The 17,790-nt window shown below is 41.8% G+C and overlaps 1 protein-coding gene and 1 long non-coding RNA gene across 5 annotated transcripts in view; one reads left to right on the top strand and one right to left on the bottom strand.

Moving 5' to 3' along the window:
- The window catches only part of LSAMP (limbic system associated membrane protein), a 1,035,828-nt gene that overhangs the window by 669,648 nt on the left and 348,390 nt on the right, over positions 1–17,790 (top strand). The gene's annotated exons all lie outside the window — the stretch shown is intronic.
- On the bottom strand, positions 12,036–17,153 carry LOC110365420 (uncharacterized). The gene is made up of 3 exons (XR_002424899.2): positions 16,692–17,153; positions 14,484–14,584; positions 12,036–13,472 (listed from the first exon to the last, which is right to left on the bottom strand). It is a non-coding gene; the product is annotated as an uncharacterized LOC110365420 (long non-coding RNA).

Here is a 17,790-nt window from a genome sequence, read left to right as displayed (position 1 = left end):
AAATATTTTTTTCCTCCCCTTTTCCTCACAGAAGAAAAAATCTACAATAAAAAGTGCTTAAGCCAGAGAAAAACAGTAAGGGAATGATAAAAATGCAGCATTCAGCTTCCCTGAGGCCACTCAGGACTGCAGTGGTCCCCACTGCTTCAGGCAGCCTGCCTGGAGCAGAGAGAAGCTTGAAACTTCTTTTGCCGTTACAGAGAAGTGCTTTCCCAGAATGCCATCTCTCAGCCTCAATGCCTAATGCCCATGGGACAGCTTTAGTTCCAGGCTATTTGCTGTGTTTCTAACTAACAAGCATGGATGGACTCTCCAAGTCTACTTCTCCACACTGGCTTCTGATGTCTCCATGCTCAAAACAAGGACTTTCAGTCCAAAATGGCGTTTATTGTAGATTAAGGAAATAATCAAGAAAGAGGGAAAAGGGAAAAGGAGCACAGCATGTTTATCTTCAGTTTCTTAACATGAGAAATTATCCCAACCTCTCACAAATTAGCAAACGCAATTCATAGAGTAAAGGGACTGGCTGGCTTTCAAATAAAATAGTGGAGAAAGAGCCTAGCAAAGAGAAACCATTCCCCTGGTGAGACCGCACCTGGAATATTGTGTCCAGTTCTGGGCCCCTCAGTTCCAGAAGGACAGGGAACTGCTGGAGAGGGTCCAGCGTAGGGCAACAAAGATGATGAAGGGAGTGGAGCATCTCCCTTATGAAGAAAGGCTGAGGGAGCTGGGTCTCTTTAGTTTGGAGGAAACTGAGGGGTGACCTTATTAATATTTACAAATATATAAAGTTTAAGTGTCACAAGGATGAAGCCAGGCTCTTCTTGGTGACGACCAATGATAGGACAAGGGGTAATGGGTTCAAACTGGTACACAAGAGGTTCCACTTAAATTTGAGAAGAAACTTCTTCTCAGTGAGGGTGCCAGAGCACTGGAACAGGCTGCCCAGGGAGGTTGTGGAGTCTCCTTCTCTGGAGACATTCAAAACCCGCCTGGACAGATTCCTGTGTAACCTCATTTCAGTGTTCCTGCTCCAGCAGGGGGATTGGACTGGATGATCTTTTGAGGTCCCTTCCAATCCCTAACATTCTGTGATTCTGTGATTACTGCATGCTCGTGAAGACAAAGAGTATTTTAAGTCCTTGTCCTGCTAGTTGTTCTATGTGGGTATATCTGTTTTGCTAGTCCAAATTTAAAGCGAAAAAAAAAAAGATTAAAGAAAAGGAAAGATTCATGGTGGCTAGGCTAGAAGAAGCTGCTCAGATTTGATTCAGACCAAATAGTGAGCAAAACCTTGACCTCTGAAATGAAACACGGCTTTCTGCCTACAATACTCTATATCCAAGCTTCAGAGACTTATTTGAAGTGAACTTATAACTTTGTGTAAGCTATCTTATACGAACTTTGGGCATAAAGCTAAAGTATGCAATTTATGAGGATGTTCTTTGGAACCATCTAATGGCAACAGTGACAGACTCATCTTGCAGTCTGAATGTCTGTCTCCCTCTTCCTTCTTGAATCATCTAAGGTTCCGGGACTCTTAGCTTACACATCTCAGCTGAGGTAAGCCTGGATGTAAATGGTAGACACTCCCTATGCTATGTTCTTGTAGGGAAAGAGTGTGTTCTCAAATTAGAGTAAAATGGATGTACCTAGACCTCTGGTTTACTTGAGGCTGTCTGAATATCATGGAAGATCAAACTAGACCTTTTAGGGATGCCTGGTCTGCATGGCTCCCTGTTCTAATAGTTGCTCTGGAATGTTACTGGAGGACTCCCCAACACACTTGAATAGGAGAGTATAAACCTGCTAAATATCTCTGTTTGGCATCTCTGTGTAATTGTTAAATGAACTCAAGTGACAGGTCTCCTGTTCATCATCCTGCAGTTGAAACACGAGTTTTTAGCTGTTGTATGAGATGGCTGCAGAGATGAAAAAACAGCTGGCTGGGAGCTGAACATGAGCAAGGGGCCAGACCAGAGCTACATCTGCTCACTTAGAACTGAAAAGGCAGAGGCAACCAAATCAGCTCTGCTTTTGCTGCAAATCAAGGTTCTGATATTTGTCCTGAAAAATGAGTCAAGATGACTGCCATATTGTCAAGGTTCAAGCTACGTCTTGCCTCTCTGATTCTCAGGAAAAGCAGAAGCTTCTCTTGAAAGCTTAGAGTTGTTTGGGGTATGGGATAGCTGGTTTCTGTTAATTTGTCAACAGCCATGGGATGAATGGCTATCACAAATCTTGCAAGCTTCTATTCCAAGTGTGATATACACTTCATCTGCCTTTCCTTCTCTGGATATTATTTTCATGTATGTAATCAGTGCAACACATAAAAGAGCTGCTAGAAAAAGAAACAAACAAACAAAAACAACAAAAGAAACCCCAAGCAACACTCCTTCTCTCCATCAAGTGTGCCACAGTTGATCTAGGGGAACAAATGGGGAGTAGAAAAAATGATCCATGACAGATGTTAGTCGCATCATTGCTTCACTACTGGAAGTTGCTTTGATTTTTCCCAGTGAAAGGGTAAAGAACCAGCACAAAAACAGCACCAAATACTTTTCAACTAAAGCATGTTTACATTTTAGATACCAAATGCTTATGAGCTGCACTGTGTACGCGACAAACCTAGAGGGTAAGCAGTTTTCTGATGCGCAAGTCAAAATGCCAGCTAAAAAAGAAAAGGTTTATCAAACTGTGTTCATCAGGGTTGCTTTGAACTTCATGCCACATTTAAGAATGCCGAGTGCTTTTCAGTTTCAGACTTCTTCACATGCGTCTTTGAATTATTTTTTAATGGCTGTGAGAGATGAGTGAATATTATCCGCACCTCATATTTGAGGAAGACTAGGACTGACATGAATTGCTGAAAGCAGTGGGAGGAGCAGGTAAGATTTCTGTTTGGACTAGTGGGACTCACCTTTTTCAAAATCATAAATGGAACACAGGTGAGTTGGATATAAAGGCTGTCTTTTATTGGTTGCCAAGATCACAATTTTGTTAGCCTATTTGACAGCACATAACCTGTCATAGAGGCTGTACAAGTGGAGTCCATGCTACAGATACTCTCTAAAGAGAGGCCTGGAAAGATTTAGTCTGCCAAAAGTACCAGTGCTGGTATTTTGCTCAGTAATATCCTTGGCTTCTTTCTACCATTTATGAAAAAAAAAAAACCAAACAAGTTGTGTCTCATTAAAAACAAAACAAAAAAACAAACCCCAAACCTCTTAATGCGTAATGCTCTAGCAGGCAGTAGAGACCTCTTAATTCCAAGAAAACCTGGTAGTGGGATGGTGTTGTATTTTTAAAACACATGGACTGATGAAATTAAATGCTTTTGGAGGGAGGGCAATCCAGGGCATTACACCTTACATGGCAGCTTTTGAAACCAAAGTGTAAAAACAACAACAAAAAAAACAAACAAAAAACCAACGTGGTGGAGGTGGGACACCACTACCTGTTCCACAGACATGTGAATGAGGCAAGTGGAGAGCTAATGGACTACTGATTAAGCACATTTTAGACATTCACTTAACTAAAGGAAATATTATTGTGCTGCGGTTACCCAGGAGGTCAGAGATTTCACAGTTTAAAGCCATAAGAAGCATCCCTGAGGGTTATTAAGCTGTAACCTTTCAGATCTCCCAGGAATGAGCATTCAGCAATATACCATTAGTCTGTGAAATCACATGGTCTTCTTACCCTCCCTTCCTCCAATTTTTTTTACATTCACCTGCTGGGTCTTGTCTTAAATTAGATTGCAAGCTCTTCCTGGCTTTCTTTGTATTTGCATAGAGACTAACACAATGGGGCCCTGATACTGAAAGAGGCTTTTGGATCCTACTATAATACCAACATATGAGTAATGAATAGCTAATAATAATGATAATAGTGTCTGCTTTGTGTATGAGCTTCCTTTTTTTTTTTTTTTTTTCTGCTCTCATTCTTGTGAGTTACCTTACCCTCAAGTGCCTTCAACCCACAATTCCTTTTCTTATTTTGCTTTTGTAAATTGGAGTGTCTCCAGTCTAGCAAGAAGCATTATGCTGACATGCTGGGGAGGAGCACAGGGTCCTAATGGGAAGAAGAGGGCATATGACAGGTAGCATAGATGTTTGGTCAGGTCAAATGACAGTAGTGTACCTTGGGCCTCGAGCTCCATCCAAGCCGCCTTTCTATATCTTTTGGTAGCCTCTCTCCTGTGGTTTACTCTGATTCTTGTGACCTTTCCAGCTCTGTTTCTTGCTTCACAGTTACAAAGAGGGGATGCCAAAGGCAGGTCTATGCAGAAGCCCATGCTATAAGCAGGGATGGCTTTTCTAAGGGAAAATTGCTTCTACTCTGAAGAGAATTCTCTAGAGACAGATCACCCTTCCCTCAGAGGGAAGAGACTGGCAAAGCACAGAAGGCAGCCTATGTAAAAGGAAGAACAACTTTCCACCAAAATGTTATATGTCAGAATTAAAATGTTAAGAGAAAGAGTAGGGTACAGTTAGTTTCCTGTGAGCTGCCATGGTCTAGCACTGATTACAACTCAGTTTAAATGCTTGGTCACTTCTAATGGCTGCCTATTTCAGCACTGTCTCAATTGTCTAACCCTTTAAATGTGAGGAAGACAAATTTCTGTAGCGGATTTTTTTTTTTTTTCTGATGATGGTGGTGTTGTGTGTGTGTGTGTGTAATGTTAAGGTGGATACATAGCCTGGGTAGATGCACACACCTCTTTGTGTTACCAATTATTTTTGGATTTCTGTATTTCCCATTGAGTTTTCTTTCTTTCTCTTACCCCTGGGAAGGTGATCCATCACTATCTAGAAGGTATGAGTAACAAAAAGTAATGCTTTACTTAAGCTTGTAATTCCCAGGCCAGGTGAAAATGAAGGCATGTTGAAGTCCTTACAGGCAGGTCTTACACTGGAAAGGCCAGTCCTTTAATGGACTTTCTGTAGCCCCCTTTGCTCCTCACACCCTGTGCTTGCATCATTTTCAAGTGACTTTCATGCTACCACACAGTTGCTTTGGGGCCAAGGAGCATCCCAGCATTCCCTTAGTCAACTGAAGCTGAAGGAGAGGGGAGTGCTGCAAGAAGGATGCTCTGTCTCCTGTGTACACACTCACACCAGCTGTAGATCAGAATGTGATATCAGAGAAGAGGTAAGGGCCTTACCTTTGGAAAGGCACATCCATGAGCATGTGTCTTGTTTTAAGGGGGAGATGATGCTTTGGGAAGACTATTGTTTTCTTTCCAGAAGAACCAAAAGCTGTGCAGTGCATTGCTGTCTCTTGTTTTCAGAGGTGTGTATGCTCCATTGACTGCCTTGGTGCAATTTTCTAAAGATAACCGTGAGTTAGTCTGCCTGTCTGTCTGAAGGGGATACAGTGGTAACGATGGGTCTTTTCCAGGATAGTTTTTGGCTGGAAGGAGTTTCTGAGAGGGGCGTAGAAAAGGAAAGAGATAACCCCCAGGAAAGTCAAACTATCTATTTATTTAGTTATGTGTTTTGGGTTACGTTTTGCATTAATCGCTGCCACACACAGGAGCCCTGTAATTTATTATTGGTGATAAGTGTGGACAGTAGCTATTAGTTTTGCTCCCTGTTCTAAAACGTGGCAAGCAGGGACACTTAGATTTATGGAACATGCATTATTCAAATCTCAGGGCCCGATGGCTCAGCATGAACAATCCCAGCTATTTCCAGAACCTTTCAGTCTTTCCTCTATTCCTCTTTGTTTTTCCCTTCCTTTGCCTTTTCTTTTCTTGCTGTTTTGTTAGGCTGGGTTAGGACAAGCAGAATTTATTTAGGCCTGGATCGCTCCAGTGAAACTCATGGTTGCACAGCATCAACAAGGCCTCACAGGGATTTCACAGGGTAATCCAGAGGGGCCTGATTATTGCCCATTATGCAGCACTGAAGGAAAATGTGGTGTGTGTTTGGATAGATATCTGTTAGAAAATGCTGATGTGGTGAAGTAAAAACTGGGTGAATAGATTCCTGGGTTAAAGCCTTGCTTATTTAGCTTTTAATGGCTGGCATCCTCTGGAACTGTTGTAGGAATGAAGACTGTATGTCTACCTCGGCTAGTGCTCCAGGCACTAAAGCTACGGAGTGAACCATGTCTAGATATGCCTGAACTCACTCTTGCATCTGAGCTCATCAATGTTAACAGGTGGATTCACACCAAAGATCTAGATACTTCCACTCTCTTCTTCCTGTATACACTGAAGGGTACGAATTGTGGGACCTGAGGGGCTTCCCCTGGCAGACAGTCCCTCTAGCCAGTGCAAATATTTTTGGCTAGTTTCTCCCTCTAACTGGTTGCAACCACTGCTTGATCACTGAATGGCTGGGGTCAGAAGGGACCTCTGGAGATCATCTAGTCCAACCCACGTTGGATTACAATATCTCAACAGAACAGTGCAAAGAATTTCTGCAGGGAGGCAGAAGAGTTGGTTTCTAGGAAACTCCTATTTATGTGCAGTTAGAAATAAAAGAAAAAATCCAGTGTGGAGCCATGGGAAAGCTAGTAAATTCTGAGGACCCTTCAGACTGGGTGATAAAATCCAACAGTGGCAGCAAAACTGAAAATGAAATCTTTATCACTAAGAGTAATGTATGGGGCTTAAACAGAACCACGGCTTGGAAGGTAAGAATAATCAAGGAGCAATGCTCAAAGCTGGAGCAAAATTTCAGCACAATGAAATTGAGTGGCTTTATCAAGTGACTTGATACCACCTGGGGAAGTCCAAATAACACCTAGTGTACACACACTCTGCTGAAGTGTTAGAAGCCTTCACATGAGCACATCTGTGCCATCTGGGGTATGTTTGTATAGGAATGCCTTTCCTTTTTGCAGGAATGGAAATTACATGTATTAGTATAACTTTCTTTTTTATCAATGTAGGTATATCTGTTCTGGGCTTGTAAGATAAAACCTCTACATTTTCACACACATAACCCTTGTTTCAAATAACATAGTGCCTTTTAAAAATGCTGTTGGAAATAAGTGGTAAGAAACCTGCAAAGCATGAGAGGCAGTGGAGAACTGAAGGAGAGGGCCAAGATATGTGGGCTCAGAAAGCTGGAGTCTGAGGGTTTATTTACACTTCATTAGCTCACATAGATTTTTTTTTTTTTTTTTTATCTGCCCTTCTGTTAAGTCTTCGAGTGGGGAGCCAGGTAGCCTTAGCTAAACACATAAAAATATAATACATGGATACAAATATCCTTCTTTACCCAGCATGACTGGTAGGTACACAAACAGGCTGAGCAAATACAATGAGCCCTGGTCTTGTTGTTATTCCCATACTAAATCATGGCAGATGAAAACTCTTTTTTTTTTTTTTTCCTTCTGTTGAGACTGCTAGGAGATGCTCCCAGGGCTAAGTATCTTTTAAAGAAATAAATGAGGCAGATTTGGGGGCGAGGAGGCACAGGAATAATAAACACACAACAGAGTAAATGGCAATTCTGAATCAAAATGGATCGGGGAAAAAAAATCAATGGGATACCACAAATTCTGTCCCTGGGCAGGGAAAAATGCGGTAAGGTCGCATTCTGTGTACATTTGTGTGGGCTCTGACAAAAATACCAGCTCTGATAGAGCCTTTACTGAGAGAGATTTCAGGTCTTGAAGACATAAGCATATTAACTGTTTGTCAGCCTCTGAAGTACCATGACAAGGAGATGCTCAAAGCCATGCTTTTGATACCTTAGGAAAGAACCAAAATCTGTACTAGTTCAGAATTGAACCAAAGTTAGACATCCTGCTTGCAAGTGCTGCTGAACTTCAACATGTCATCTGGAACAGAACTTTGTGGCTTGTGCCTTTCTATAATAGGATTACTCTGAATTATCCAAACTGAAATTGAACACACATAACAGCAGCACATGGACTGGAGAAACAGTTTATCAGGCTCAAGCAAATGTTGTTTGTAGCAGCTAATTTCTTGAATGCACAATAAGGAGTACTGGATCCCATTTTTGGTACTCTGGATGTTAGTTCTGAAACAGGATGTTATATCTGGTTGGATTTTTTTTTTTCCTCTGGGGAGAAGCAAAACCACATTGTGTGTTAAAAATATATATATGTAAATAAAAATAAAAATTAGTCACAAATCAGGATGGAAGTTTGGAAAGGCAAGAACAAAACAGATGATGGGAAATTAATTTCTAGGAAAACTTCTGAGGAAATTGAGTATGATACAGTCCAAAGCTTTGAGATTGACACATACCTGCTGAACACTTTGATTTCCACAAACTAGCATTTTTATATAGATTTTCCAACATAGGTTTTTCCAACCTGTGTTTCTTATTGTGGCTCAGTCATTGAGTGACTCAAATAGACCAAGTTGGTGTCTTCCCAGAGGAATCGCTTGAAGAGTTACATGACACAAAACTTCCAGTAAGAAGATTATTAAAAACTTGGATGATAGTTTTAAAAGTCTAGAGGGAAAAGTAAGGATATTGATGAAATCCTTACAATGCTTTGTATATTATTTATAGTGTTAGGATAACCCCTAGAAGTGAAATACACTTCCTGTCCCAAATTCAGCATGTTCAGAACAGAACATTCTTGAAAGTATGTTAACAGGCTGCTATCGAGTATCTGTAAAGTATTTTCTCTGTTTGTGAATACAGGTGAGGACATGAAACTGTGTGGATATAAAAGAGGTGTTGAGGAGAACAGACTAGCCTTAACACCCACAAATTTTAGATGGTTTCAACACCTGGAACCAAATCTTACAGGTTGTGTATTTATGAAAAAAGGGGGAGAAAGACAAGATGACCAAGAGCAGTCATACACTAAGTGCATCAGCAATGCCAATAGCATGTGCCAGAGGTTTCTGGCAATAGATAGAAAGGAGAGATTAATGGACCTATCAGGAAATGAGAATAATAATTAGTGAAGAGTAAAGACAATTAATGTGTTATTTATAATGTGGTTCTTCTCTGAAAAATGTGTTGTTTGGTAAGTCCCAGCTGGCATCTGTGAGGGTTGAATTTGATCCTTCCTGACTCAGACAGTGGGGAGTGGGGAAAGATGTACTCTTTCCAGCAGTAGCTGGGAGATCTAGTGTTGCCCATGTACTTAGGTTGTGAGAGACACCTTCCTTGAAAACACAGCCCAGATTTTTAGGAATGTATTAGTTAAATCCAGCATCTCAGTCTTTGCTCAGAGACCTAGCTGCCATAGTACCAAGATCTGTCCCTCCCCCAGTTAGGACTTGACTTTTAATAGCTTCCCTTTCTCTGCTTGTATCTGCTTTTTACATGTTTTCTCCTCTTTTCCAGCTATAAGTGATGTTGCCTAGGGTAAGCGCTCTTTTATTCCTTCCCTACAGCCCTCTTTGTCACATTAACTCTCAAGACATTGCTAACCTAATCTGAGAGTCCCTGGTTTTGACTAGGTCCTTCAATAGGCTAGTCCACTGGAGTCATTTGTACCCAGTAAGTTCCAGTAGAGTCCAGCAGGCAACATGCAAGGGATTGGGGGTTCTGCTCTGGATTCTCCCTCTCTCTTAATAGTTGTGATCTGTTTCATCTATCACTGCTTCAGTTTCTCCACCTGTAAAATGAATATAATAATGAAGTCTTAAGCTTACCTAGAGCAGGAGTTGGCTCACTGAGAGTCTTAAAAATGTGATGCTGGCACATGTGGAAGGAAGGACATGTTGGACACTGAAGTAAAGAATGCTTATTATATTAAGTTTATCTTGGTATCCCTCTCAGATTCCTCCAGGGAATTTCTTTTTTTCATGCTAAACTGTGATTAGTAGAGTTCCTGTTGTACCATACTTAAATTTTTGCAAGCACTGGTGCCAAACATCCACTTTTAGACAAATGTTATAGGCCTCCCTGTGCTGACTTTTTAGAAGTTGTCAGGTAGAAGGAGAAGAGCAATCTTATTTAAATATCTGCTAATTCTCTGTTATATTTAAGGTGCTTGCTGTTTAGATAGTTGTAGCAGTGTTGAAGAATGTCATTGGGCTTTTCTAGAATGAAGGGGAGAAGATCAGATCTGTACTCCACATTACTTGTACATTAGTAAAGTTTGTTTATGTAATAAAGGCATCTTAACACTCAGAGGCACGATTTCTATATTGTACCCCACTTGTTACCTCTTTGACTGCATTTTGCTATTCATCTATTCTATACTGAAGATCTCCCCAGAAGGCCAGTTGTCATTTCGGATATCTTAGCTCCCTCTCAGGGTTCTGATGTTGCTACTAAAAAGCATGACATTGGCATATATTTTTGCATCTGCAAGGAGTTGGGTTGGTTCCATCTTTTGATCTTCAAAGTCATTGCATGACTATCATTTCTGTAGAAAACAGAACAGGGCTTAGGAGAAAACACACAGTAGGGATTCTACCATATCTGTGTGGGTCAAACATGGAAAAAATGGCAGATTTTTCTCCATAACTCTTACCTAAAGGATTTCCTGAGGTACACGTTGTCCTTCCACACTATTGAAATTACATGAGCTCCCAAGGGAAATCTCCCTGCTTGCCTTGTTTCTCCACAGCCATGGTCCCTCAGGGGTGTCCCAGCTTTGGTGTTGGTTCCCCCTATAGCTGCAGTCCTCTCAGAGGTGTACCTCCTCTTATAAAATATCCTTTTGTGTGTCCTTTTCTGTCTCCTCTTGTGTTTCTTTGTGTCCTTGCTGCAGAGCCCCTGCCTGCCTTACTGCCACCATCCCCTACCAGGTCCCAATCCAGGGGAGCTCCTTCAGCCTTTTTTGGCAGTTTTGCCCAATGTTTGTAACTTTTGAATGTCTCCTTTTCGTGTATCATTATCAAGACCAGTATGGAAAGATCAGGAATTTGCCTTTCCTCTGCAAAATCTAGATTGAACACTTGGGGTGGAAGGGAGGGGTCGTGGATGTTCAAGTCCTATGGTAGGCCAGGGTTAGAGACGTAGTGTGACACAAGGCTCCTTCAGCTCCCCTCTCCTGAGATTTTTTTTGGAGGGGTGCTGCATCCATCTGCTTTGAAAGCCATTTTAGAAGGGGCTGAAAGAAAAAGGAGGATAAGAAAAGTCAAGAAAGTTCATGTATTTGACATTGGATAAAAAGATCTGCCCTTAAAGGTGTCCCAAGACCTGCCTGAATAACGAGGCCTGTCATAGGCAGACAGATAAAGACTCGGTGCCTGATAATGGCAGCAGTAACATTTTATCATTGGTAGAAATATTCCACGAGGGGCCTGATAACATAGGCCATGGATCATATATGACTTATTCACCTGATGCCAGCATCTTAAAATGGTTTCTGTGGCCAACGCAGTACAGGCTAGCAAGTGTTTGGGCCTGGTCAGCAGAGCACAAGCTGTGTCTGGTTTCCCTTCATCAAGCACGAGAAGGAGCAACCAGCAAGATCTCTGGGACTCCTTTCTAGTGCCACCTGGACTTCCAAGTGAGCTGGGAAAAGGTGTTACAGTACTATGTAACCAAGAGGTCACTTTAGAGGTAATGCCGTAGCGAGGAATTACTTTACTTGTTTCGTTGCTGTTGTTTAAAACAGAGGAACCTTTTCTGATACTCTGCCCTTTTCACAGTTCATTTGCGTTTGTCAGCCTAATTTGAGGTGTTGGGGTTTTTGTGTTGTGGGCTTTTTTTTGTTTGGTTTGGTGGTTGTGTGTTTTTTTTTTTTAAAAACAACAACAAAAAAACCCCAAACTTTTCACCAGTGTGAGTATCATAGTGGGAACTAGGGGAAGCTGGAGATGCTTGAGCATCTGTCAGGTAAAGGTTGTTTGCGCTCATCACTGAATGGAGTGTGCGTGGTTTGGGATCATTGCGTACCTCTTCTTTCTTTTGGAAAGCCTAAGAGTGGAAGACCAGAGGGAGCGAGATGACAACTGTGAGTTTCATCAGAGCAGGTCTTGGGGCCTTTTGACTAGAGGAGAAGCTATAGTGGAGATAAAGATGAAAATGCACCAGTCAGGCTGCTACTCAAAAGGGAGTAAGAGGCTTTACAGAAGTCCTGTTTTGATAGCTCGAGCAGCTACCTTAAAGTGTAGAGGGACACAACCATCCAAAATCCAACTAATCTCTTTTTGATCATATTATACATGTGGATGCTATACATTTAAGATTTGGTAGTACTCTTCTTTCAACTGTTTTCCCTGTTCTGGATAGGGTGTTCATTTTAGGGAATGCTGCTTTGTAATTTAAACACCTGTGAAACAGAGCCTGTCTTTGCCCCTCAGAAATCCCTTAATTGTGGATGCTGCTTCCCTGCAGTAAATGTGGCTCTGGAGCACACCAGTGTGTACATACTCTCATGTGCTACAGCTGACAGATCCAGAGACCCCTTTGAGCTAAAAGTGTATAGAGATTTATTTTCTTTCCCCTCTTCTACCACTGTCTTCTAATACCACTGTGAAAAATGCTTCACCAGTCTGCACTGAGTATTTCACCTGATCCCATCCCAGCAGCTGGGGTGAGCTCTACTATGTTTTTGACATAAAATACAAATTTTCATTTTTCTTCTATCCAAGCCCGCTTTTGTGAGTTGATCTTTATGACCATTGCAGTCCAGGAATATTGTTGCTGAAGATCAGGTGCTTGTTGTGGTGGGAATGTGCAGGGAAAGGATTTCACAGTCTCTATAACTTCCATCCAACTGTTACTGCTACTGAAACAACGTATGTTTTGATCTCTGGCATGTTTTTTTCTCTCGCCATTCGGTCAGGGCTCAAAGGTGACAGAAAAAGCAGATTGTCCTTTAGCTTAATAGGTTGCCCTGCTGTTTTCTGATGCAGAGATCCTTGGCTTAATTTATTGCTGGAATGGATTGCTTCCAAATAAGGATAATCCTCCTTATGCTGTTTCTTCACTTGGTTACCTTCCTGTTCTTTTCACTGGCAACATCAGCCCCTGCAATTCTGGTTTATTCTTGCCAGAAGACTCTTATTCATTTTCTGTGTTTATTGTAGTTATGGTCCTAAACCCGCTATCTTCAGTAGCTTAAAACTTTCCAAGACAATTGCTGCAGGGGCTCGAACTCTTTGCTCATATTTTCAACCCAAAAGTGAGTTCCAGAAGAAGAATCTGCTTGGCTGTGTTAGTAGTGAGGATTTAAAAGTCATGCCTTTTTTCTTTTTCTGGCTGAACACATTGAAAATAATGACTTTGTGCTAGATCGACTCCTGCTTGTTCAGGGAGAGGAAGTGCCAGGAGTTTGCTATCATGAAATTCCTGCAGGAAAGCTGCATACAATGCAAAGGCATCTCTCACAGCTGCTCCTAAATAAAATGAGATGTTTAATCTGGCTTAATGAATCTCCTTGGCCCTTGGGGCTGGATCTGGCTTTCACCAGGGTGCCTGTGTTAGTAAAGAGTAAGAACCGCTTCCAAAATAAATGATTGGCTTTTGCCTTCAAAACTTCAAGTCCTCTCAGTTCTGAAGTGGCTTTGGCACTCTCTACTCCCTTCTGTCCCACTGCTGCACTTCTCTGCACTCACGTGGCTGCAGAAAAGAAGATACAAGAGATGAGAGAGGTGGAACTCTGATTTCAGTATGATTGATTGCACAGCCCAGCTCAGGCTGATTTGGTTCCTCTTTTCCTGCAAAGACAACATGAATAATATGTGAGTGCCCCTTCTCCGCTCCAATTTGTGGGGACTTCACATCCTTTTTTTTTTCCTCTGGGGCAGGGGGAGCACAGAGGCAAGGGAATTGGGAGGGAAGCTAGAGTTTTTGCAATATTCAGATTCAAGCAAGAAGTCAAATATTACTCTCCATACAACCTTTTCTCAGGTTCACAGTGTAACAGGCAATGATCCTCACCAGCAGTCTATCACTCAGTCTTCTACCACTGAGAAAGGACACTGTAACTTAATTTCAATTCTGTGCAAATGTAATTATCAGCATCAATTCATCTATGCCAGTAATTTCTAACAAGAAGCTTCTCTTCTGAATAGAGGCTGAAAATAGAGCGCGAGAATGCATTTAAGACAGAGACAACTTGCTGTCTAACCTCAAGAAATGTTTGTATTCGAACAGCTCATGCACATGGAGCATCATGCTCTACCAGACCCTCACCTCCCTCTGCGAGGGGCTTGAGATAAGGTTGCTTGCTGAACCTTGGAAGAATGAATTTCTCAGTGCCTGCATGATTAACATCTCAGCTGGAAAGTTGCATCAGCAGAGCTATTTGGTGCTAGACTAATTACTGGGTATCGACAAGGGGGTAGATGTTTTCGCATACTCGACCTCTGCTAATGTTCTGCTGGGCAGCAGCTGCATTAACCTGACAGTCGGCTTTCCTGCTTTAAAACCAGTGAAGGGTGTTCTGCCTCAGAACCTGCATGCTGTTTGTTGGGGGACTGATTGAAATTTGAAGCTGTGCTCTTCCTGTCTTGCCTTTTGACAGAATGGTTTTAAAATCTGAACATTGCCCTGTCACCAAGGGACAATGCAAGGTTGCAACAGGTCCTGGACAAGAAAGCGCTGAGGAATGGGAAGTTGAGTGCTCACCTGTAGTGCAAAACAACCTCATTGATACGCAGGAGACTTCAGTCTCTGTGACTTTCAGTGTCTTCCACGGCATCAAACTGATATTTCAAAGAGATTAAGAACTGAAAGGAACATATGATATCCATTTAAAGCCAAGACTTCAGGTTTAATGAAGGCTGTATCAGAATGAGATATGATTCAGATATCAAATTACATTTGTTTAGCCCAACACAGCTTAATAAATCACAGCAACATTTAATAAATATTTATCTTCTTTTAATCACCAGTTAGTGCTTTTTCTGGTCTCCCCATTCCCTTAATGGCTTACTTCTGTATTTATTAAATGTGATTTACATTTCTCAAATAATCAATACATCTTTTTATTTTTTTATAATTTGAGCAGCTTTACTGAACTTTTGTGAGATTTAATTAAGATTAAAGGTTTAATCTTTAATTTCAATATATAAATTACCTCACGTTTGCTATTAAGTCTTTATTTGGTAACCTCATTTGGTATGAAATGTTGACTGGAAATGTGGCAAGCTCAACAGTAGTTACATTACCAATGTTAATGAACTTCGGGGAAATCTTTGGATCAGATGAGGAACTTGGCTGCAATTACATCTCTTTAGCTGGTGTGGGTATGTAATTAAGAATGTGAAACTGGCAAAAGGAGGGTATGTTCTGTGTGGCTGACAAGGCTTTTGTTTGCCATGGGTACCTGCTGCTACGGTGGGAGTCAGGGTGAGGTCAGCTGGAAAACAGCAGCCCATGGAAATAATACCACTTGCAAATGATGACTCAGCCACCAGCACAATGTGTGGCATGTGGGGAGGCTGCAAGCAGGTTTGAGTCTTGCACGGTTATTTCTACGCCACATGTGCATCCCTGCTAGAGCTACATCAGACCCACGGATTCAGCCATGGCCAGTAATCAGAGGGGAGACCCCAAGCCTGGCCCAGGTGCTGCCGGTAGGAGTGACTCCTCAGGTCTGGACAAGACCTCAAGTGCCATCAGAATCTACTCAAAGCTGGTGCTGTGCAGCTGTTCCATACTGTCTCCTCCATCATTGTCAGCTCCTTAACTTAAAAAAATAATCTGAAAAGCTATGCAGGTGGTTGTTCAAGTCTAACTCATATTTCAGGGCACATGCCTTTTGTGGCCCTCTGCTTGTCCCAGGCGCACCATGGGTCTCATCTGCCTGCTCCCCTGGCTGCCCTTGCCATGAAAGAGTGAACTAATAAAAAATGAAATGGAGGAAAGCAAAATAGGATGTGCGTATGTTGCTACAACTTTGGCACGCACCTGGATCTTGGGGAATCCCTCCGCACCTCAGTTTCCACAGTGCAGATAGAGCTTATGTCCCCAAAGAGACTCTAGTGGGTAGTTCAAGTCCCATGTGTTAAGAGTCAGTCCAGGAGCTTATATTATTTCATAATGTTAGCATTTTTGGTTCTCTTGATTTAGGTCAAAAGTTAAATACTTTTTTGTTGTTGTTTTAATTTATGGGAAGGTTTGCATTAAGGCCCTTGCAGGGTGTGTCAGGATGCACAGAAAACTTTCTTTGGTTTATCTACAGAGCCAAGCATATAATCACTAAAAATCCATAAGGATGCATGTAATATTTATAAAGTTAATGCACTGGTCTTTGAATATTCCATGATTCCATAACATCTGTCACATATCAATATAATAGTCTTTGAATTTTGTATGACTCTGTATGACTCTTTGTATGACAACATCACATCTGCCATGGCCCTGTCTAGCAACCTGCTGCCTGGAATGGTCGAAGTCAGACTTTTCCCACTACTGCACCTAATATAAGCCCCCCTGGGTGTGATAAAGGCCTTCCTGATTCCACCAGGTGTGTTACTTTTGCACAAATTCTTGTAGACTGATTCAGAGTTTTCACTTGATGAGAGGACAAACCTTTAATCCCTGTAAAATTATCCAGCCCTTAAATGCTACTCAACCAGTTTTTAACTGGGCTTTAACTCCTTCAGCCTTTGCTTGACATGTCTTCTTGATATTCCCTTCCCTAGCCATATGAATATTGTAAGGTAAAATACATACCCAGGCACTTCATGCTGCTTTTTATAGACTTCGGCAGCACAGCCATTTTATATCTCATCTGGGAAACAGCTGCTGCTTTTAATTAGTCAAGGGCTATCTCCTCTCTCTGGTTCTATCAGTGTGACTACTGCAACGTAACTCTTTATTTAAGCTTACTTTGATTGTTGCTCCCTTTTGGGGGCTATTTTTCTTCCACCAACATCTAGGCACAAGCACTATCAGAAGTGGAGGAGATTATCTGAAGAACTTTGCTTTTTGCTTGGTTGGTTGTTGTTTGCTGGCCACAGCCCCTCTTCGTACGGTACAGAGACATCCCTCAGGCTGGAAACAGTGATGGAAAAGAGCAGACTAGGACACAGGGAAGAACACTTGGTGTTGCTACACAAGCTGTTTCTAAGGAATAGCATTCTAAACTACCTGTTCTGCTGGCTGTCCCACCAGAATGTAACAGTGCACCCCCTGACATGAGAAAAGAGAGGATTTTTTTCCTCTAGCTCCTCTCAGTCCTTCAGTTTGTTACCCACCACGGGTTCTGAAAACATCTGCGATGAAACTGTTTGAAGTAGCAAGGAGGTAGACTTGATCCAGGGGTCCTTTAGAGACCAAAACTTGTTTAGACTAAGGCATTGCTTTCTAGTGTAGTTAGCAACGCTGCAAACAAAACAAGCTGTATCAGATTCAGCAGATTAGCTGCATTAATCCAAGACACAGGGTAACATTTGTGTTGAATATCCAAGATAAGAGTTCTTTTCAGACTGTTTACTATTGCCTACTGCCTTCTCCCTGCCTTGAGACTCCTCAGTGGTGTCTTGCAGGGTGCAGGGAGCTTCAAAGGCCATTGAATTGTCTTGTAAATGGCAAATTTGAGTCTTGATGTGTGATAGTGTCTGGCTGTGATCAGCCTGTGGAACCATTCATGACTTGTGTTGTGAAGCCCTGCGGTGTGAGAAATGATGTGTTGGGGTATGTTTGCAGGGTAGTAGACTGAACATTTAGAAGTATCAAACCTGCAATACCCACATTAAAGTTCTTTATTATTGCTACCTACCTTGTTTGTTTAAAAAGACACTGGCAAGTTTAGTAGGCTGATCTAACAGTAGTGTGAGTACAGGACATGAACAAGGAAATACCATCACTTTTACCTCATTGCTGACACCAAGATGCTATTTGGCTTTGGGCAAGTGTTGTAATCTAGTAGAAAGAGTTCTGACTTAGATTCTGTGTATTCTTGCCTTAGTTTACCTCTCTGCACCAT

Source organism: Columba livia, chromosome 1 (genome assembly GCF_036013475.1).
Source record: "Columba livia isolate bColLiv1 breed racing homer chromosome 1, bColLiv1.pat.W.v2, whole genome shotgun sequence".
NCBI classification, from domain to species: domain Eukaryota; kingdom Metazoa; phylum Chordata; class Aves; order Columbiformes; family Columbidae; genus Columba; species Columba livia.
The sequence above is the reverse complement of the archived record's forward strand: the minus strand, read 5'-3'. Positions and strand labels throughout refer to the sequence as shown.